At 41.3% G+C, this 24,198-nt stretch overlaps 1 protein-coding gene across 5 annotated transcripts in view; it reads left to right on the top strand.

Moving 5' to 3' along the window:
* ARMH4 (armadillo like helical domain containing 4) overlaps positions 1-24,198 on the top strand; it is a 645,165-nt gene that overhangs the window by 175,202 nt on the left and 445,765 nt on the right. The window lies entirely within an intron of this gene.

Below are 24,198 nucleotides of genomic sequence, written 5' to 3'. Positions count from 1 at the left end.
AGCTCTTATGGGAGGCCTCGCAGTTCAGAGTCTACAAATGGCAACCATATAAGATGGGCTACTAAGTGATAATTCTGGTCTCTACCTCTTATCCTGTGAATCCTGGAAATCTTCATGTGTCATAAAAAATTGTAAAGTAGTCTGTGTCTGATGTGAAACCCTTGTAGGTCCATATGTCTGTGGGCAAGGTTTTTGCGAAGTGCAATTGTCAAAAATAAAATGGATTCTGCCTGTCACCCAACACTACAATCTCATCTTCCAGGAACTAATGAAAACAATAACTTTTGATGTCAGATAGAGTTAAAGATGGTTGAACTGCACTGTGTGAAACAAAAACCTGGCACCAACCTCCTTGCTTGACTAAATTGTGTGATCTCAGGCAATTGCTTTGTCACCGAGCCTCCTCTTTGTTCATTATCACATATTAGAGCATCTTCAAATGTATAAGATGAAGATGTGCTCTGTACGAAAACCTCTTGTGTCTTTGATGTTTAATGTTGTTAAGCCTATCAGAATTTAGGTCACACCTTGGGTACACATGGCAATGGACGTATCTCTTAGTTCAATAATATCATTGTCATTATGACGTCGGTTGGCAGAATGATCGTAAGTTTCTGTTTATGAACTATCACTTTCAATAAATACTTCTCAATGAAGAGATACAATCTGATGTACTAAACGCTTTTGATTGTAAAATAAATATACTTTTTTGAATTTCGAGGACACTTTAGCATAATCTAGCATGGTGCTGTTGAGTGATTTAAATGCCAAATATTTTCAGGGCTTGGCTCCAGCAAGGGCTCTTAGATCCAGGGCCCAATATTGCATTAGCTCTTGTTTGGCTTTTCCTATTAATTTGTTGGCTTGCCCCCAACCCTAGAAAAAAAACTTCAGATCAAATCTTTAAATTTTACATTGATCATTCAAAGATTTATTGCCAAGTCCATGAATTTAAAAAAACATCTTATTAACTGAGGATGACCTATGACTTCCCTCAGGGCAGCTGGTAAAGGTTTCCTTGCATATCAGCAACCATGATCAGTTAAAAATAGATTTACCATCCGCATCCAGAGCCGGATAAAGACCTGAAATATACTGAAGGGATTCATGGTGGTAAGCACATGATCTGTAAATTGAAGATTTAATCTTCCCCACCCCTGAGCATATAAAACCTCAGGCACACAGATTTGCATTTTGTAGGCAACGATAATGAGAGGGCAAACATTTTTTGGGAGGAAATACGTTTTGGGCAATATCCTGAAATATATTAATTTAAACCTATCCAGACACATTCCATAGTACTCACAGCTTGAAGGGCCTCATAATACAACTATTTTTTACTTGGATTGTAAATAATTGTTTAGTTTGTGTGCTTATAAGTGGCATAGCCCATGGGGGGACGCGCATGATTGCCGGATTGTTGCTGGGGCGGGACGACAGGGCCCCTTTAAACTTGCTTGGCGCGCCCGCTTCGCGGGACATCCAGGATTGCCGGATTGTTGTTGGGGGCGGGAGGACAGAGCCCCTTTAAACTTGCTTGGCGCGCCCGCTTCGCGGGACGCGCATGGGCCAAGGGTGGGCCCGTCCTGCGCCCGTCAGCGCCCGGAGGAGGCTGGGCCACATTATTTTCATTTCCGTCTTTGGGGTCGGTGACCAATCTCTGGACCCATAGCAGGCCTCAGGGCTATAATCTGTTGCAGGCGAGTTACATCATTCCAGTGTTCCAGCAAGGCCCCAGGAGGGCTCGAATAGAGGAGATAAGTGTGCACAGTAAGATGTTGACCAAGGAGTTGAAAACGTGACTGCTGGTTAAAGGAAAACAAGAAGGGAAAAGATGGGCAGACGGAAGGGGGTGGCACCTCTGGAAAAAGCTGGTAATAACAAGACCTTAGATGGATTTCTTCAAAAAGCGGTTGGAGCCTTAGAAAAGGAAATTGAATTGGTAGAGCGTCGTTTAACTGACCCTCCATTGTTGGCAGCTAACCGCCAATCTCTATCCCCACCGCAAATTCAAACACAACCTCCTCAGTCACATGATTTACAGACTGCTCCAGCTATTCCTCCCTCAATCCTTTTAAGAACTATCCAGGAGCCCATCGCAGCGACTCAGGATGATGCCATTGAATTATCTGAACTGGCACAGCCGACTTTAGGCAGGTCTACAACCAACTCAGAGCGCAATACAAAAGGGAAAAGGAAACGAGTTGAGGTAAATCTAAGGAATAAACGGCCCGTATTTTGAGCTCCCCAACCCCGGCCTTCCAACTGGGAACGAAGACCATTCACCAGCTCAAGCATGCACTGTTGACCGTTCAGTAATAGATTATATAATAGATCATATAAAAGAAGAGCTTTCTGAGAGGCTTTACCCTATAGTAACTCGCTTACTGGCTATTGAAGAGAAATTGGGAGCTCCTCATTAAGTCCCAGCAGATGGTTACTCCCCCCTTAGCGGATCTTCAACTTCCTTGCCAAACTCTTCCTTCGAGCGTACCGGGCAATAGTGACAGTAGTCTCCTCTTACCATTGGGCAAGGATTATAGGCTTCCAAAGAATCGCCCTGATCCCCTGCACCATTTAGAGATGGATCCAATTGGCAGGCTGGCCATTGTTCCAAAGGCCAAGTGCTTCAAGGTATCCGCCTCATCTTCGAGGGGAAATGGAGGAACAGTTCCTTTTAACGATATGACAAAGGAAATCCATAAAGCTATTTCTGCTCAAAATTACCAACAAATAGGCCCCCTGGAGTTGGTGCAGATTGATGGAGGGACTAAGCTGAGAACTCTACATCTTCCGCCGGAATTCTGCCCATACGTTCTTGTCATTACAAGTGTTTCTAAACTTAAAACCAATATCTCTGAATCATTGACTGAATTGAAAAACAAGGTCATACACTGGCTACATATTAATGCCAGATTTGCATTTCACATGGTATCCTCAATATTAATGGTGAGGAGGGTGGGCTGGGTGGGTCCATTGAAAAAGCCTGGCACGGGGGATTGTATTGTTATTAACTTTGATTCACCTGCCCTTGTTCAGCAGCTCTCTTCAAATGTGTGCAAATCTAATCCTCTAGGGGGAGAAGTATCTCTGTGCAGACTCCAAGCTTTTTATCCTTAATCAGTTACACCAGCCATTAGCGGGGCGTTGGTACCACCCGGAGGCTCTACTTGTTCTCAGACGCAGCTTGCCCCCCAGTTAGGATGTAGCTCCCTTTCACTCTCTCTCTCCGAAGTCGATTGACTCAAAGCAAGCTCTGCCCAGGGCCCACCTAAATCCCTAGGAATTAGATACTTGGACAGGGATTATTTTATATCTAGAGCTACTGGAGCACGAGGACTAGGAATAGGTAGCCCTGAGGCTGAGCAGACTTTTAATGTAGCCATCAGAGGCTTTACACTAACTCCTCCACCTGCCCAAACAGAACTTTGTAGGATGGAAATCAACCAGCCTCCATTCTGTTGTGAACTGATTGGGGAGATTACTACTTTGGGAGCCAGTGAGGAGGGAGAGGCTCATGTGAGCAATCTAGCTCCGGAACTAATAGGTCCCAATAATTGTGGGACTATCCTACCTGCCTGGGTATCCGATCTGACCACGACATGCCCTGACCCAATTGGCGCGAGCGATCCTCTGGGTGATAAAGCACCGGAACATGTAATTGAGACTAGGTTAGCTACGACTGCAAGGGGCATCAAGCCTTCTTAAGGCATTCCACTTGTTAGAGGGCAATCCCCGGCTAAAGCAGTGCAAGGTAGAGCAGATGTGTTAGATACAGTTCTTAGTTGGAATATTGCAGGGCTGGAGAATAAAATGGGTATCCCTGAATGGGGTAAATTTATAGATGAACATAAGATATGCCTCTTTCAAGAAATATGGGCACTGGAGCCCAAATATAGAATTGGATTTAAAAGCTACTGGGTCTCAGAGTGTAAAGTGACCTCCGGGAGACCTTCAGGTGGACTGCTCATATGGCTTAGCTGTTCCCCTAAGTGCCAGGTCGAAGTAGTAGACATGGGTTGTCCCGATTTAATGGGCTTAATAATACCAACCCTCAAGGAGAAACCGCTCCTAATAATTAACATCTATAACAGAAGTATGGGTAGTAATTATGAGTCAGATGCTTTGACTATTTTGGACAGCTTTCTTTCCTGTAAAACATCTACTTATTTCATTTTAATTGCAGGGGATTTTAATGTTACTTTTGAGCCCTATTCGTTGGCCCAGGAATTATATAAAGAAGAGGATGCATATTGGGGCATCCCACAATTGGTGTCAAGTAAAAGACTGAGAATGAATAGAATAGCACATCAAGTTGCGGATATCACACTGGCATATGGTCTTCGGGCCTGTAATGGTCACTCCCGCTCAGATGCTAACCTTCATTTTACCTTTAGGCGTGGAGCCCAAAAGAGCCAGATAGATTACATTTTACTTGATATTCGATTGTGGGGTCATATGGCTGATATGAAGGTTTTAGAACACAAGGAAAGTCACCATGAGCCACTGATCTTATCGACTAGGGGTCTGCTACCTTTACTTGAAGCCCCTTATCCTAAGATTTACGATCAGCAGCTCACATTGACAAATAATAGACGTAATGTCAAATGGGAATCTGTTAATACTAACTTAGGTTCTATTACATCCATATATAGCTTATTGGCCGACCAAATGGAGCACATGTTTCTGCTCTTAGAGGATGGTGATGGGCTTGTAGCAGTTCATATAGAATTATTTAATTCCTTAAAGCATTTTTTCACCAAAGAGATCGTTAGTAAAGCAAAAAAGAAGTGCAACGCAAGGTGTTTTTGCATTTCATGTAGGGAAGCACAGCATCAGCTACTGAGAGCTCTGAGAGGGGGACAGACAGAGCACATAAGACAATCAAAGAAAGACTATAAAAAGGAACTTAGCAGGGCTCCCAGGAGCTGGGATGAGTCAAGATGGGCTGCCCTTCTGGAGTCTGCAAAAGTCAATTACACTTCGAGGTTCTGGAAATTGATTGCCGAAGTGAGTGGGGAACCTTGCCTCCAGCCTGGTACCTCAATCCTTCCCGCAGTGTGGGCTGAGCATTTCGGCCGATTATACTCAGGGCCTGCTGAAGCTACTACTAGGGAACTGAATGATATTATGACCTCTGGGGTCTCCCCAATCAAATTTACCTTGGCAGAAGCCAAGGCTGTGATTGTTTCATTGAACTGGGGAAAGGCCCCAAGTCTTGATAAAATCCCAGGCGACCTTTATAAGAAAAGACCGGACATATGGGCCCCATATTTGAACATGGTTTTTAATGCAGTTGCAGCAGGAGCGCCTGTCCCGAGCTCCTGGAAGGGAGCGGAGATAGTCCCTATTTTTAAAAAAGGCAGCCCCTGTGATCCCACTAACTACCGCCCAATATGCTTACTTGACAATTTCCAAAAAATCTTTGCAAAGCAAGTCTTGTTCCATCTCGAAGAATGGATCTTAGAGTCCGAAGCCATCTCTAATTTACAAGCAGGGTTTAGACCCGCAGTCAGTACCATAGACCAAGTCCTAAGATTCTTAGCAATCCAATGGAAGACCGTGGAAGTTGGAGGGGGAAACTTGTATGTGGTTTTCATTGACCTCAAAGCCACATTTGATCTGGTCCCCAGGAACCTGTTATGATTGACATTATCTAACATGGGTGTTCCTAATGGTCTTTTGAAACTTATGGTTCGACTGCATGAGAACACCTATGCACAAATTAGGAGTGGAAAGGATGGCGATCTAACAGACCCAGTTGCCATTAAAAGAGGAGTTTTACAAGGTTGTGTCTTCGCCCCTACTCTTTTCCTCTTATACATAAACAATTATATCAAAAACCTAGTATATTGTACCAATGACTCGCCTAAGTTGGCATGGAAGAAAGTGCTGTGTTTGCTTTACGCGGATGATACCATCTTGTTGGCCAAAACATCTATGGGAATTCCAAATTTGGTCAATCAATTATGCGCATTTTGCAGAGATTATGGGCTGGATGTCAATGTTAAGAAAACAAAACTTATGATATATAGCGCCCCGAAAAAGAGAATAAAAGCAAATATAGTGATGGACTCAGTCCTTTTGGAGAGGGTCACGGAGCACGATTATCTGGGCATTAGGCTATCGGATAGGGGCAACTGGGATGCAGCCATTAGAAAAGGGTCACTTATCATAAGTCAAAGAGGAGGAGCGTTAGAACGAAAGGCCAGAGCTGTAGTGAGCCCTCCTCTTATTACCCATTTCTGAAATATACAAAGTCCAAGTCCGTGCCGCAGCCCTGTTTTACAGACAATTGGACAACCTCCAAACTAAAGAAAATAACTTTCTTAGACATATATCTAGGTTAGGGAAGGGCATGCCGATGAACCCTCTTAGACTCGATCTGGGCATAAATAGCATCAAAGATACAGCGGGTTTAAGATCACTTTTATATTGGATCCGATTGTGGAAAACGGAAGAACTAGAGCCTTTTAGGGCAGCAATCAAAGATCTTATAACACCGTATCAGGTATGGGAAAAAGTTTGTTGGTTGAGGGAGATGAAATCAGCTTGGGTCAAGTTGGGTTTCCCCCACTATTGGGGGAATCCTGAGATGATTCCTGCTAACGCTAGGCTGCTGGCTAAAGAGAGATATTGGGGGAAAGTTCATGATGAGTTCTTTCACTGTAACGGGTCAGGTTGGTTGACAGCAGAGTTTTTACTGGTTAAACACCAGAACGCCCAAGAACTTTTTGGATCTCCCTATACCTGCACGTGCTCGTGCCCTATTCCTTCAGCTCAGATACGGTACATTAGCAGTTAATAGTTTCACGGCCTGTTGGTCGATTAACAACCCCATGTCTGATAAATGTATAAATTGTCACTCATGTAAGGAAACACCTGAGCATGTTTTGTTTTTCTGTCCCTTGTACAAGTGCCCTAGAGGAAAGTGGATTAACCCTCTGTGCAAGGTTTTGCTATTGCACGAACAAGTTAGTGCCTACAGATTATGCAGATATGATTCTTCCACGTTGATAGTAAGCTAAGTCTCCAAATATTTGTCAGCAGCTTGGACCATTCGCTGTAGGACTATCCTAGCCTCTGGTCTATTAGTTGGACAGAGGTCTAGCAGCTAAGGGACGAGGATTTTAACTGGCCATGAAATCCAAATATGATCATCCATGTTGTTTTATTCTTGGATTAATTTTAAAGATATTAGGTTTTTATTGTTGTTTGTGTTTTTTATCTGATTTTTCACCTAATACTGTTATGGAATTTTTTTATAATCAGTGTGCTTATCTTATTTTTTAATTGTCCCTAATGATGGGTATTTTTAACACTTGATTTATAGTACTGTAGCACATAGCACTTTGTAAGTAATAAGACTTAACTCCCATGAACAATTTATTTGAGAAATGAGTCTTACAAAGTACACATATATGTATGTCCATTCTATTCTGGAACTGCCCCCAATTTTGGGTACTTTTTAAATATTTGGTTCACACTATTGTAGCATGAAGTTCCCTTTAAGTACCACAAACTACTTTCCATTAATAATTTATTTAAGAAGTGTGTTTTAAAAGTGCATATTTATGTATGTCTAGATTAAAGTACGTGGTACTTTGTAGTTTATATAGGTAAGATCAGAAAAGATTTAGCATATAATCCGGTTTTCCTAATATATTTTGGTAATTGGTATCTATCAGGGCGAGGAAGCACCAAGTTAGGAGTATTATTTAACACCTGTTCCGTTTGACAAGGAGCATATTAATTGTATTTGCTTTAGTGAAGGTCATGACTTCTGTTTTACTTTTTATGTATTGTTGTTTTTATTGCATTTTAATGGTCTAACTTTAGACCGAATAAACAATAATAATAAAAAAAGCCCATGCTGAGGCTAGTTGAATTTTGTGTATAGTCACCTCTAGATATAGGCTCAGGAGTAAACAGCAAAGGGACTGGTTTTAATTTTCTGCCAGGTCAAGTGCCCTAATCCACCTTTACAGGCTGATCTTATCTTGGCACAATGGCTGGCAAATCAAGTTTTTCTTTTTTTTTTCTTTTTTAGCAATCCAAATTCAATGCATATTTGTGCCTGTATTGTAATTTTTGAATGCCCAAACAATAATCTTTAAGTGGGATTTTGGCTCTAGATTTGCCCATTTTGCCAACGTTCCCAAATACATAATTAAAGCATACTAAAGGACGGACCTCAGCTTGGCTTATATGACATGTAACATCTGATTCAACAGAAGAACAGGCACGTCTTTAATCAACTTCATAAATACTACATTGAGTGACAAGGATTTTTTTCCAGCAAGGTCAAATTGATGATAATAAACCCGTCACCGTCCCATCCAGATGCCCAGATCTTTATACACCCCCAGCTTGCTCTAGAGGGAAACTGTTCAAATAAAGAAGACCTGCTTTTTTAACTTAATGACCAAAGATTACAATTATGGGGGCTTTATATTTATGGTTATCTGATGGATCCACAATAGGTAGCTAACATGGTTACTGCCAGCTGAAGACCGATTGGGGTTTTATCAAGTAAAATGATATAATCTGTATACTCAGGACATGTGATGACTGCCTAACTTAAAGGGGAATTGTACTACTGTGTCCAGAGAAATTCCAGAATCCGCAATGGTAACACGCAATCTTGCTCGAAGCCTTTATCTCTGTAGATTGGATCCCTTGGTAGCTTGCTCCTTCATAATTGTAATTTTACCCATGTCTTTGAAAAAAGGACAATAATAGGTGCTACCATAGATTTGGGAATCTTCCAATTTGTCCAAAGTAGATTCCTATCTACTGGAATGAATGATGAATTATATAAAGGTTGTGTACTAAATGTGAACCCTGAGTGCTCATAGTTCAGTTATTCAACATTACCTAGGCTAAGTTGTCCTCACTGCTACAGTTTGCTTCAAATCCTCTCTTATATCGATGGATTTAATTATTATCTGTGGCCCAGATTTCTAGATCCTGTAGTATCATCTTTGTATAACACATCTCTTCCACATCAGGTAAAGCAGTAAGTTGATAGTTCAGATGTGCGAAATGTGGCCCCTTGTTATATATCGGGAACAAGATGGATGTCTCCAACTGTCAGGTGTTACAAGAAGCAAAATGTGTACAGTGAGCTCAGCCACTTGGTTCACACATCCAGTTAATCTTTGAACATGGACACAAGTAGCCCTTTTGGACGAGGGGCACCACCCTTCCTAAAAGAGTTCATTAGCTTTGGTACCCTGTCTAGATTTATTTTCAAAGAATTCACATTTGACATGACAAACAATATGCTTGGATTCTTAAGGTCAGGTGCAACACAGAGTGGCTTGGTATAATCTTCCCACTTTTCTTGCATTATACCAATGGTTGTCACTGATCATTGTCAGTTATTTTGTTTACATATTGTCAAAATTGACATTGAATGGTTGTGTAGATGATTTCTGTTTCCTTGCATCCACTTGACTTTTAATTTTATCAAATCCCAGCATCTGTCTTACAGTTATCAATTGTACAGTTCCCTCCAACATATAATACAACTAACATGCTTGCTGATAATGGCCACTCTTTGAGTAACAAAGAATACCAAAGTCTTGTATCTGCCTAAAAGGTTTCAATTAAAATAAAGTGTAGTTCAGTACAGCTTTCTGAACTGAGGAAATATGAGGGAATTGGGCTGGAGAGTCCAAAGCAAACTACTCTTAGAGGTGAACAAGCCGAAGATCTGGATCCCACCCTATTATTATACAAATTAACACCTTCTCTGTTGTGATTTAATTGGTACTGGGATGTGCCATAATCATTGTCATGCACTCCAAATCACTCTTGGGCCTGTTCAACAAAGGTATCTTACACTTTGAAGTGATTTACACTTTTGAGTAAGTTTACTGCTGTTTGGGTATTCACAAAATCCGAGCATAAATTTAATTCAAAATTGTAAGTCACGTGTCTCTACCAAATTGAAGGGCCTAGGGCCTATACACTTTTGAGTAATTTGTACATTTTGGGTAAGTTTTTCCTTTTTGGCTATTCACAAAATCCAAGTTTAATTTGGACTTTCTGTTTGAATACTTTTGCTGGCTCATAGTAAGAAGAAAGGCCTTCCATTCGAAAGCCTGCAACTACCTATCTCATGCAGGTAGAATACATAAAATCTGAGGATAAATTCCTTAAAATCCACAGCATACACATTTTATAAATGCACCCAATATTCCAGTAACACATATTTAGCTTGTTATCCCTTAGCTGATCTTAGAGCTTAAAGAGGCTGGTTGCAGACTAGCTTCAAGAGCCAGAATATGTCCTAGTATTTTTAGCTACTGTGGGTGCTAACCAGCTTTAGTCTGAGTTTTGTTACCTTTTGCTATATATAGTTCATGTGGGTCTTTCATATCTCTCCAACGTATACTTAATACAGTATGTTGTCATCTAGAAGCTGCTAGGAGCTTCTTGAACCCCATAGAATGCTACTTCCCTTCTTGCTTGTTGCATCTGAAAGAGTAACAGATTTGTGCCGAGCTGCTTGCCACAGTGTTTTTGAGTAGCGAACATTTTCTCTTTGGTCGCTTTAATACCAGCATTTTCAAAAACTGATTTATAACTAAATACCAGGGCTGCAATCTTTTCGTTTATTCACCTAACCACCATCACTTTTTTTGCACCCTTATGTAATAGGGATCTGAATCTTATATAATTTGCACTTGGATTTTGTGAATAGCCAAAAAGTAATAAACATACTCAAAAGTGTAAATTACTTAATATTGCACTTTAGTTTGGTGGAGGCATGTGATTTACACTTTTGGATTAAATATAGACTCAGATTTTGTGAATAACCAAAAAGTATGAAACTTGCTCAAAAGTGGAAATTACTCAAAGTGTCAGCTGCCTTTGTGAATCAGGCCTATTAAGATTAAAGTAATTTGTGATGATAAAATGTGAGACCCAGTACTGCACTTTCAAATCTTCGAAAAGGGACAGTAGCTGAGTCCCTATTTTGACTGGGGAACAGGTGTGGAGTGGATACTTTGCACAGAATGCAAATTTACGCGTGGATGACTTTCTATTGTTGGTTAACTGGGGCAAAAGCAGCAGTACCACAGCTTAATTTGTCCTGAAGCAAAGTTTCTAAACTTTCATATTGAGGTGGAATGCTACCTACATATCTGTGACCCCAAAGCATACATTATATGTTTGATTTTTTCTTGCTGGCTTGTAGTAACAAGCATTTGCAAAGCAATTGGTCTCGCATTTGCTCGGGTTAGAGCTGTTAATGTTGTAAATTCCTAACTGGACGTTTCTTGCCACTTAAATTGAAAATGAAAAGTAAAACAGTTGACATAAATGAGCAGATTCAAAGTGCCATGGCCGCCATGATCGTGAGCGCAAAGGAGAGACACAAAAAGAAAAAGAAGTTTGCACGCAGTCAAAGGTATTGGCAATCATGCACTTATCCATGTAACAGGGTCGATGTCCACGGTGGTAACCAAACCGTCCCAAGGAGGGACAAACGTCAAGCATTTACCAATGATAACAAAAGATTTTTGAAAGTTAAGCCCACGAACAAGTGAAAGTGATGGGCGTGTGGTGGGCTTAGTTAAAAGCCCACAGATAGATTACAACAGGTCAGAGTGCTTACACGCTTGACCTAAAAAGAGGCAAAAGAAGACAAAAAGTCTGGGAATGACAGTACAGAAATCGCAATTTCCAACCAGCAGGTTGTTGCATCGGACCTTGGTCCATAGACTTTTGAATTTATGATAATGTAAAATAACCCCCAAAAACACTACATATGGTTGATGCTGTTCCAGAAAGTAGGTCCATAACACAGGACCATTAACCAGTGCTGTTAATTTGAGACCTTGGAACGTGCCTCCCAAGGAGCCTGTTCCCGACTTGGGGATGGGCGACCTGACTCTGACTTAGCCAGTTGACTTAAATGTAAGTGACCGTTTTTTTTAAAACCCTAAATTAAGGTTTTTTCTTTATTCTGGAGAAGAGTTGTTTAAATCTTTTGTGTTTGGTCCTGATGAAGCGTCATTGGATCCGGCTGGACCGTAAGACGCGAAACATGTCGACCCTGGTTTAGAGGTACTATAATTATTATAGTCCTCTGTGGTTTGTTGCTCTTTGAGAGTAATTGAGCATTATAACTCAAGTAGTTACTTTCATGTCTGTTTTTAATCTTGGTATTCATCCTTTTGCACTGATTAAAATTATGATGTCTATTATGAGATGAATAACCAATTTTAAGTATATATTTTCCTGTTCTCTCCTACAAGTACTGGTGCCTGAATACAGGTTTCTTCTGACTGGATAGTTTGAACCCACCAGTCACTATCAGAACAGTACGGCTTAGAGCCCCCCTCTTCCGGGGAGCCCGTCAGGCGTTCCAGCGCCGGCCTGGCGAGGAGCATTTCCCGATGATGATGCTAGTCATCCATTGTGATGCTTGAGGGCTCTTGCTCCTGAGATTTCAGGTCTCCTAGGTCATTAGAGCACACTTGGAACAGTGTACCTTTGTTTATACTACTAGAGCAGGGAGATTGTACACTGGACCACATAACCTCCCGGTCCCTCCCCCCCCTTTGTGTATTTAGTAACATAAACATAGCAAATGCTGTCCCTGTTTTACATTAAGCTCTTGAATAAAGAAATGTGCATAAATGTATTAGGGTAAATAAAACACTGCTCTATAAACTATTTAACTTTACTAAAATTTCCTACAAAAGTAGACTTATGCCAATGCATAATTGTTAATAATTGAGACTCATTTGGGACCAGTTCAATCATGTATATTTATTTGCAGATTGTGAGTCACAAGCAAGACTGTTTGGTACGGTTTAGTCCTTGGGTATCTTTTTCAACAGAAAGTGCATATTAATAAGTATCAGGGTCGTATGTGCTTCTGTTTTTGGCTCTGGCCTAGATACACATTTAGTTCTCTTGCCCGACACATTAACAAATCAGTAATAAATAAAATACATACAAATATGCTTACAAAAATGATCTTAGGTAAAACTTTATCATTTGTTGATCTGTTCAAGTGTATTTCACATTTTGTTTTCACCCACGACAGCACACTTAATAGACCTTGGGTCAACTGGTTAGCCCACTTTAACCATTGGTTCTCTTGCCCTATAAGTGCCATCATTTTACCTGACCATAAGTGCAGATTCTCCTGAAAAGAAGCCCACTTCAGGCTCAGTGTTGATGGTCCAATTATTTACTTTGCTGATGCTTCTTCGTTCCATTCTTTATCCTTGAGTAATTGTTTAGTTGCGCTTGTGGGTTTAAACTATGTTTCATGTAAAAGTAGTTTAAACCAAGAGTACATTTTGTGTGCACAAATAACAATTGTCTTTTCATGTGAAGCATATTAAAACTAAAATGAGTTTCTACAACTGTTCTAAGTACACCTTTTTGCTAGAAGCACCCACATAGCTCTATAAAAAATTTTTTCATTGATTGTTTTATTGAAATCCTTTATCCTCCACATTTAGCCAACTCGTTTTCTGTTCTAATTATTTTTGTTGTGTGTACTTTCCAAAAATAAAAACACCATCACACGCGTTTACCAAAGTTAGACCTATTGTTTTTGCCAATACTTGTTTAGTGCTGCTTGCACGTCTGAACACTAACAATATTTTCAGTGGCTCGTGGTTGCTTTTAAATTATGTTTCAAATTAAGGGAGCAGGGACAGAAGTTTGAATTACAAAGCAGTGAAGCAACAACAATTCTGAAGGTACCCGTCATGATGATAAATTCCTTTGATACAACAGCCTTTTGTAATGTGATATTACTCACACAACCCTGTCACAAGGACAATCCTATCACTAAAATCAATCCATAGGTCCACCTCTATCCGCTTTCCCAATCTTCTACTTTCTGAGTGTCTTGTGTCTGAAGACAACAAATGCCCGGCTGCTTGATTATACAGTACCCTTTTTACAGGAATACAGATCTTCACGGCTTCAAATGGATGAAAGGCTTCCTCAGTGCATCCAGACTTTGAACTTATGACCCTCAGGTTTACACAGATGTGGTGGGCCTATGATGACATTGGCAACACTGCTATTTAAGATGCTCTAGCTTTGTCATATTTGAACAACAGCGCTTATGAGCAAAAACAAAAAAAACTAGCATTTGCATTGCACTAGGGTCTCGCATTTCCCCGAGTTACAGCTATTAGCAGTTGTAAACTCCCAACTGGATTTTTCTTTCCAAATTGAAATATTGTGCTGCTACAGTTCACTCATAATGAAACTGTTATGATCAAACGAAGAATTTTCCACACGATGAATGTGTTCACTATGCGTTTATTTCTTCACGATACAGAGCCACCTCAAAAGAGTGCTGACATCCGCCCCAACCGCCGTCTTCTCAACTCTTCACTCCGTCCGCCTCGTCATTCCCCCAACATTCCAACCTCCCGTCATTCTCCCACGAGCCCCGCATTCCACACACCAGGTTCCAAACACAACATACCATCTTCCCCTTTTTTTTTTTTTTTAAACAAAAAATACAGAGAATAAAAAACAAAATACTCCCTAAAACACACAAACACGAAAGGTACAACAAAATCGAAAGAACTAGTGCTCAGGTCTTAATTTCCATGGTAAAAATCTTTCACGGGAAGATCGAAATGGAAAGTCTACCAATCCATCTGAAGCAGCCTTATGAGAATCCACTTTATGTGAATCTTGGGCATATAAATTAAAATTCCCACCATAGCTCCTTTCTCCATCCACACTGTCATCACGCTCACTACAAGCCCCCGAATCTGAATCTTCAGAAAGTTTTACAACTTTGGATAGATTCCACCAACGACCATCACCAACCATAACTGCATTCCCATAAACTTTTCTCACTCTGACTGGATTACTGAAACAAACATCACCTTTTTTAACAGTTACACTTTTCTTTATACGCACCCAGTCTCCAGGATTAACCATACACAATTTGGTGGCTTTAATAGTATCAAATCTTCTTTTCATGCGCTCTTGTCCTGACCTCACATTTTCCCACTCAACCACACTCATACCTCCACTGGATGTTTTGTTTTTCAAATTACTCGCTAACCACGACGGGAACAGGACAGTATTAGGTTTTCGACCTCTTAGTGCCTCAAACGGTGAGATATTAGTCAATGAATGAGGTGTTGAACGATATACCCACAACATAGTGCTCACAGCCTTAGCAACGTCATAATTATTGCATCTCGCCCATTTTATACAGTCACCAACCACTCTATTCATCCTCTCAACCAAACCATTAGTTTGGGGGTGATATAAAGAACTCTTCAAATGTATAATACCAGATTGTCTTAAGAAATCTTCCATCTCAGAACTCACGAACTGTACCCCATTGTCTGAGATAATAGTTTCTGGAAATCCCCCACGCATAAACACTTCTTTAAGAAACAAAACAGCATTGGACGTTGAAGGTACAGCACAAAAGCGAACTTCAGGCCATCTACTGTGATAATCCATAAGAACAAAAGCATATCGTAAGTTGTGGGGAAGAAAATTAAACGGCCCAACCATGTCTATTCCCACCTTAGACCACGGTCTTTCTGGCACTTCAATGGGATGCAAGGGTGGCGTACGTACTTTCAGACCCTTTTCCGCAGAATTGCATACCACACACCTTTTGACCACAGCATCCACCTCTTTATCCATGGAAGGCCACCAATAACTTTCCCTCAATCTCCTCTTGGTCATAGTCGCTCCAAAGTGTCCTTCATGTGCCAACTCTATCAGACCCGAACGTATGTCATAGGGAGGAATACACCTCTCACCCCTCAAAAGAATCTGATCTTCTATTGAGATTTCACTCGCAACTTTACAAAATGGTTGTAGTGGTAAAGCAACATTCTTTTCTCTCGGCCAACCATTGACGACAAATTCTCTAACTTGGACCAACACTGGATCCTTCCGAAAAGCCTCTTCCCAATCATCTTTGCTAAAGGCTTTGGACGCTGGAAGATCCACAGTGGCAACAAAACAATCCTCTCTATCATCTTCAGAGTCAAAATCATCAAAAGTCGTTACAGGAAACCTAGATAGAAAATCCGCTCTCACATTGAATTTCCCGGGCAAAAATTTGACCTCCACATCATATTGTAACAATTTAGTAGTTAGGCGGGCGATGCGTGGTGTAGTATAGTTGGTTTTATCTCCACTAATAATATAAATTAGAGGTTTATGATCTGTCACAATGACAAACCTTCTGCCCCATATATAACTCCTAAACTTTTCACTCGCCCAGACACAAGCCAATAACTCTTTCTCTATTACCGAGTAGTTCAACTCAGCTTCTCTCAATACTCTAGAGGCATAACTGATGATAGCTTCACCACATTCAGTGTCCTGCACAAGGACAGCACCCAAACCGTAATTACTAGCGTCAACCATTATTTTACACCTCAATGCTGGATCATATGGACGTAATGCCTTAGCCTTAATCATTTCAGATTTTACCAAATCAAACGTGTCCTGACACCCCGCATCCCACATAAATTCAACCCTTTCCTTCAACATATTGGATAAAGATTTCATTTTGGAAGCGTAATTAGGAATAAACCTAGAATAAAATTCGCACAACCCAACAAAAGAGCGAAGCTCGTCCTTGTTCTTTGGCTGAGGACACTCTCGAATAGCATCCACCAACCCAGGTCTCGGCTTCACCCCTTCCGCAGAAACCACATGTCCCAAAAATTCAATCTCTTTTTTCCAAAATTCACACTTGTCCTCTTTAACCACCACCCCATTCTCCTCAAAAATCCGTAAAACAGACTTAAGCACAGTGTCATGTTCAAATAGCTGTTTGGCAAAAATCAACACATCGTCCTGAAATACCAGGACCCCGTCAATATCTCTAAGGAGATGTGACATGATACGCTGGAAAACTGCAGCTGCCGAGGCCAGACCAAACGGCATCCTACGAAATTGAAAAGTACCAAAAGGTGTGTTAAAGGCCGTGAGATGTCTGGAATCTTCATCAAGGACAACTTGGTGATAAGCCGACGCTAAATCAATTTTAGAAAACCATACTGCCCCATTCAATTTCTCAAGCAAATCATTGATTCTGGGTAGCGGAAAGGAGTCGACCCAAATCTCTTTGTTGAGACTCCTCAAATCAACACACAAACGCATCTCGCCATTGCGTTTGCGTGCGACGACAATGGGAGATAACCATAAGCTAGACTCAATCGGCTCAATTACACCTGACACTTGTAATTTCTCTATTTCTGACTTCAGGTCATCCCTCAAACTGAAAGGTACTGCTCTTAATTTGTGCTTAATGGGTATGGCGTCACATTTGATTTTGATACTATGTTTAAAACCTTTGATACACCCTAATTTTTTCTCAAAACACAAGGGAACATCTTATGAAGAGTCGATAAATCAAAATCACTATGATCTTTAACTACCATCACCTGTTCCGAAGTACCTGGTCTCAGTACCATACCAAAAAGACCTTGGTGGAACCAACCTAAAATATTAAGACCCTTAACCGCCACATATACCTTTCCACAAATTTTGCGCCCCTTAAACTCCAACACATCATCGATGAAACCCTCCAACTCAATCTTCCTTCCCTCATAGGAAACTGGTGCTCTGTCAGGAGGAAACAACTTCCTAGTACCCCACGTTTTCTTAAACAGGTCTGAGGTTATCATTGTGATGCGTGCCCCAGAATCCACCAGAAGATGGAGTGTTTTACCCCCCACACGAATATCCACATACGGATACACACACTCCTCCGAATCTCCCGAAAGCACTTGTTCATCTGTGACTACCACAATCATGTCACGAAATTCATTCTCCAAACATTGAACAGACATTTCTTTGTCATCACACACACTGCTGATTTTAGCATTCTTATTTCCAGGATTCTGACACACCCTAGCGAAATGTCCTGTCCTGCCACATTTGTGACACACCACATTCTTGGCAGGACAACCTTTAGAGTCTTTTGGATGTGGAAAATTCCCACATCTAAAACATATATTGCTACGTTTGAAAAATTGATTATTGCTGGTCCTAAGATCCTTTTGAGAAGAAACAACATTGATACAAGGTTTCTCTTCTTCCTTGCGTTGAGCCGAAAGTTCCTTAAGAGAGGCTTGAGCCAGTTCAATACTCTTTGCTTGCTTAATTACATCATCAAGCAACGGATCACCCATGGTAAGAAGTCTTTGTTGGATGTATTTATCAAAACAATTCCCTATGAGCTGGTCTCTTATCAACTGATCACGAAATGTACCAAATTGACATTGTGCACACAATTTACGGAGAGCGCTGACAAACTCATCAATTGATTCACTCTGTAGCTGAACTCTCTTAAAAAATTTGTGGCGTAATACTACAATACTCGGCAGTTTATCAAATCTCAAAATAAGTTTTTTTACTGTCTCTTGATATTCGTCCAGTTCCTCTCCATCCACCACTTCGACATCCGGAAGGTGTTTCAAAGTCTCTCGTCCTTCAAAACCCAATGAGTGTAGTAATAGAAATTTTTTCCTCTCTGGTCTAAAACGTGATGCTCCAATAGCTCCTAAATAAGTTTCAAACGCATCAAACCATTGAGGCCAAGACACCGGTGGTTCACCAGGTGTGTCAAGAAATGGAGGGGGGGCAGCCACAGATTGTATAGCGTTCAGTACAAAAATATCCCAAAAATTGCCTGGATTGGAGAATGATAAAACTTGCTGCCAACCAAAAATTGGTATCAAAGATAACAAACACGTACAGGCGCAGAGGAGTAGTCACTTAAAAGTGTGTTTCACACAAATACCCTCGTTAACCAGGTTACTATGTAACGCGCTTGAACAGACTCATCCGGAAAATCTCCAACATAGATATTGTGCACACACACACCTTGCTCGTGAAGTACTGAGACGTGAGGCAATTCCAGCGCTGAACAGACTGAGATCTCGACTCGCGCGCAGGCTGTATTCAGTTGGGGGTCGCACAACCAATTTCTGAGGTCTCAACTCGCGCGCAGGCTGCGTTCAGTTGGGGGCCGCACATACCAATTTCAGAAAATATAGACACCAGGACGATCGCTGCGTCAGCACATATCTCACCTTAATGGGAGAAGAAACGCTAACAGATGGTGAAGTGTCCAGCCCGAAAATGGCCGAAAATCCGAACGTGAGTTCCGAGGTGGCTCTTCAAGTACTCCTCGTCACCAAAATATGTTATGATCAAACGAAGAATTTTCCACACGATGAATGTGTTCACTATGCGTTTATTTCTTCACGATACAGAGCCACCTCAAAAGAGTGCTGACATCCGCCCCAACCGTCGTCTTCTCAACTCTTCACTCCGTCCGCCTCGTCATTCCCCAACATTCCAACCTCCCGTCATTCTCCCACGAGCCCCGCATTCCACACACCAGGTTCCAAACACAACAGAAACCTATCGGCAAAAGTGCAATTGTCTACGTAACCAGCCAAAGTGCAATTAACTAGGTAACAGGGTGGATGTTATTCAAAGCGCTCGAATTCTGCCAAGCGAGCTCGTGCTGCAAACAAAAGATAAAAAGTACTCCACAAACCTGATGGGAAGCAGCGAGCCTCGCATGTTTTCAGTACTTGGTTGCTGCGCTCAAGGAGGGCTAACCACCTGAAAAGGCATGACGAATGCGTGCCTTCCACTAATGAAAGCAAGCAGATATTAACAGGCGATCCCACGAACCAATGAAAGACAACTGATGTGACGTCAACGGGGCTCCGAGCCCTTTTTAACTCCTAAAGCGCCTTGCAAGTGAAAAGCGTGCGCAAGCGCATGCAAAGCAGGCTCAACCCTAAAAACGAGTGGAAACTGAGAAAAGACGACTTAACAAACTAAAATAACATTTGCTTTAAAAAATAAAATTTTGCACTTTTGTTTGTCCTGCTGGGCACGTTTTTGCTAGTCACAAGCCTTCTGTTTGCAGGGCACTGGAAGTTAGAACAAAATAGTACCTCGATCATGTTGGGCGCAGCGGACGGGCACTTATTAATTTGAAATCCATTAGTGCTTGATCCCTGCTCCACCCAGAGGAATGGAAATGATGCCATTCCTTGATGAATTAAAAGGCTGTAAATAAGAGTGCCACACAAACCAACAAATGGTGAGGACAAGCGGGCTCCAAGCCCTTTACTCAAAACAAGAGTGTCTTGCATATGAGACGCATGTGCTAGCGCAGGCACTCGCAGACTCAACCCTAAAAAGGGAGGCCTTCAGTTGGAGAGTCTGTAACTACCCATGTCGTGAAGGTAGAATGCATAAAATTGGAGACAAATTCCTTTAAATCTGCATTATGCCAAATTATATTTTTGTCTCCAATATTAGAGGAGCACATTTGTAGCTTTCTTTCCTTGGAGCTGACCATAGAGCTGAAAGAGGCTGGATGCAGACTAGCACCAAGAGCCAGATTACATCCTATTATCTCTACTCAATCAGATCATGAAGTTTTTCAAGACCATCTGTAATGGTAAGTCTTGCCTATCAGCACCCCAGAACTGCAGCAGTCACTTTACCATAGTACCGATTCTTTCCTCTCAAGTCCACACCACATCTAAATCAGTATCTTGATAGCGAGGAGGCTCCACACCGGGAAGATGTTGATCTGCATGTAGATAACTTCAACACATGGACAAAGAGTATAATAGCACTTGGACTTTATTCTCAAACACGCTAAACACGATTAAAAAAATCAGATAAACTAGAGGTCAGGTTATCTGCCACAAACTGTAGCTTCGTATGCTGTCACCAAAGATACAAATCTTGGTCGTCTTAATATTAATACATTAGTAGATTATTTTGCAGCGAATCTTAGTAAACAATAAATTGTGCATGTCTCTCAATACTTGATATACTGTCCATTTAATTCACATGTTGTGCACTGTAGTTGACTATTTATAAAATGCTAACTCAACAAATGATTCTGCCAGTCATGCTTAGGGCACCACTCAAAACTGAGCTCTGTTTTGCTCTGTTTGTTGGGCAGAAAAGGAATTGGCAGTCCCAAAGGAACAGAAAGAACAAACAATGAATTCCTCCATTAGGAGTAGATCAATCGACAGTTAAGACAATTGAGGATTAGAAATCAATTAATCAATTAATTCTTAGCCAGAACCGTTCAAAAGTGCATATCATCAATATGCATAATGAGCTGCCCCCTTTTGATCTTCATGAAAAGAAAGTGCTAATAGTTATTTTGTCTTTTTAGTCCCGACAAAATATGAATAAATCTTCAGTACACTCCATGGGCCCACAGCTCGTAAAAAGAATCGGAAAATGCTTAATAAGTTAAAAAAATTGGTGAAATGCTTAAATCAAAGATCCTCAGTGCTGCTAACAACCACTTATGTCTTTTAGGGTATATCCATCTTCAATTACTGCAAAAACAATACCAGTTAAATTAATGAGCTCTCTTACGCTCCGCTTGTAGCCAACACTGCACTAAATCAGGGTAAAACAAAATAGATGTCTGTGTCAAGGGAAGTGACGGGGAAACACAAGGGAAGTATAGGAGCTCAAACAACCCTTCCCATAAGCTAGGGTGACCAGATTTTGAAAATAAAAAACCGGGACAGGTCAGGCATAAAAGTAGAACTGAAACATTTTGTAGTAAACATGACTACAAGTATAGGTAAGGTTAAGCTCTTTTATTGAAGATGTAGACCGCTGCGATGTCGCAGCTACCGCCTCAACCGTCCTCTTGACTCCGAGTGTCTCGAGCTCTCTGTCATGAGCTCAGGACGTAGGCATCACCACACATTTAGTTTCACTTTTATATGTGGCCTGTCCTGTAAATGTGCCTGAGACAATGTGCTCGTGCGTAGGCAGCAGCAGAATTGCAGAAACCCATAAACTACTTCTTCAATTATTTAAGACTCTAGAGGTGCATATGAAAGGACCACACTTCTGACTCACAGGTTGGCCTGACCTTTGTCCCCAAAACCGGGACCTTGGTTCAAAATTAACAAAAGGTTTACAGGTTGACCTGACCTGTGCCCCAAAAACCAGGACATTTCTTTAAAATGAACAAAATCATCGGGGCACAAGGACAGTCCTCTAAAAACCGGGACTGTCTGGGGAAATCTGGGACATCTGGTCATCCTAAACAAGCTATAGGCAAGAAGGACACCATGGGGCTGATTATGAGTTGCACAGCACTCAGCGGTACTATCTAACAAATCTGCCCTTAGTATGTGAATTTAGAAGGTAATATCCTGAAATGTGCGACCATTTTTTTCAGTTCTAAAACCACATGGAATTCCCAGTTTTATCAGACTTTACACACACATTTGCTTCTGAGCAGATAGTAAATATATGAAGTGACCTAAGGGTATGGTGATGATTGAGAGAAGGGGTGGAGGACGTAGGAGACAGCAAGAGAAGGCGTTTTCTGCCAACAGAGAATCCTGTCAGGAAGAAGTATAGGAATGAGGCCTGGCTGCCATGAAGGCAATACTGCTCTGCCTGACCTCTAACCAGGGCCCAAGTGTTTTAAATGACCTACTGTTAATCCCAAACCATTTGACATGTGGAATGTGATAAAAGTAGGAAAGGCAAAACCAAGAAGGCACTAATGGAACCAAAGAGCTACAGGGAATTAAACCCTTGATTGGAAACCCATCTATTCTCTAGCAAGTGAAATATCCACCAAGGTAATTCAGGAATTCTCCTTGGCTTCAGCAAACAAAGCAAATGGGGGACTGTCAAACATTGGTCATGACAATTTACATCTATGCTCAGATATTTCCTTTGTACAGAACAAATCTGAGCAGGGAGGCCAAAATTCTGGAAATGAGATGGTATACACACAAAGACTTTCCCTGCACCCAAACAAATCAACAGTGTGTCAGATCTTGTGGAGACAGAGAGTATGGTACGTAATTCCAGTCCCATACTGAAGTTGGTAGAGTCTCAGAGCCTCCTTCTGTCTCAATGTGGGTGGTTAAGCCCTTTCTTCAAGTCAAGAGAAAGAGCACCATCACTTCAAAAGGTACTAGCACCAAGACTAGGGCTAACAATTAAACTTGTCACAAACTAGCACTGAGACATCTTTCAGCAGCCATCTACTGACTCCAAACATTCATATTATAGAGAACTCTGGAGATGAGGACAGGTTGTTGACATGCTGCCCAGAATACATATCTAGGGGCAATTTTGATAACCTTAACAATGGAAATATTCTCAAGTTATTAAAAGAAAATTTGGAAATAAGAACATAAAAGTACAAAGGATGTTGAGTGCATCTCATTTAGATCCCTATCACATCAAGGTGCAAGAGAAGCAGTGGTGGTTAGGCAGATAAAAACCAAGATATCAGCTGTGGCATTTAATTTTAAATAATGTTTTTAAATTTCAGTATTCGAGTGACCAAACAGACGAATGATCGCTACTCAAAGGCATTGCGGCATGCAACTCATCATAAATCGGTTACACTTTCAGATCCAGCAATCCTTAAGGGAAAGTAGCTCTCTCAGAAGAGCAGATAGCACCAAACAGCCCGTAGGTGGACAACTTACCAAGTTAAATATAAGTTGGAGTGATGTGTAAGGTCCTCATGAACTGTGTCTAGTGCCAAGGGAAAAAACCTCAGACTGGACCTGGTTATCACATACACTACCTAGAGCAACAGCAGCTGCCACAAATGTCAAGTGGGGGTCGGGGACGCTGAAGAGAGAAAAAAAAAAACGAAAAAAAAAACTTACCTTTCCTGCCGACTCCTACTGCCTTGCCCCTCTTCTCCTGATGGTTGGTGTCCCAGCATGCTAAATGTCGATGGCAAACCGAGAATTTTAAGTGACCCTAAAAACCTGTTGCAGTTCCTTAAACAGCAGGAATTGGGGATTGGATGGAGGCAATCGCTGGAATTCGACAGTGGTGAAACCTCAGTGCTGAATGACCTAGAGGGTTGGGATTGATTAAGTCAGGATTGACATTGTTGGACTCCTTGGCTATTGAACAAGCTCAGGAAATAGATACATCCTAGTGGTAGTAGATCATGCCACTAGACATCCTGAAGTTATCCCTCTAGGACCATCACTGTCCCTGCAGTGTCCAAGGCCTTCCTAGTTATTTTCACCAGAGTGAACTTTCCTAAAGAAGTAGTATCAGACAGGGGTTCAAACTTCATGTCTGCATATTTAAAACACTACCCCATTCCATCCACACACCAATGGACTGGTTGAAAGATAT

The sequence above is a fragment of the Pleurodeles waltl genome, chromosome 9 (assembly GCF_031143425.1).
Source record: "Pleurodeles waltl isolate 20211129_DDA chromosome 9, aPleWal1.hap1.20221129, whole genome shotgun sequence".
Lineage (NCBI taxonomy): Eukaryota > Metazoa > Chordata > Amphibia > Caudata > Salamandridae > Pleurodeles > Pleurodeles waltl.
This window is presented reverse-complemented; position numbering and strand designations above follow the sequence as displayed.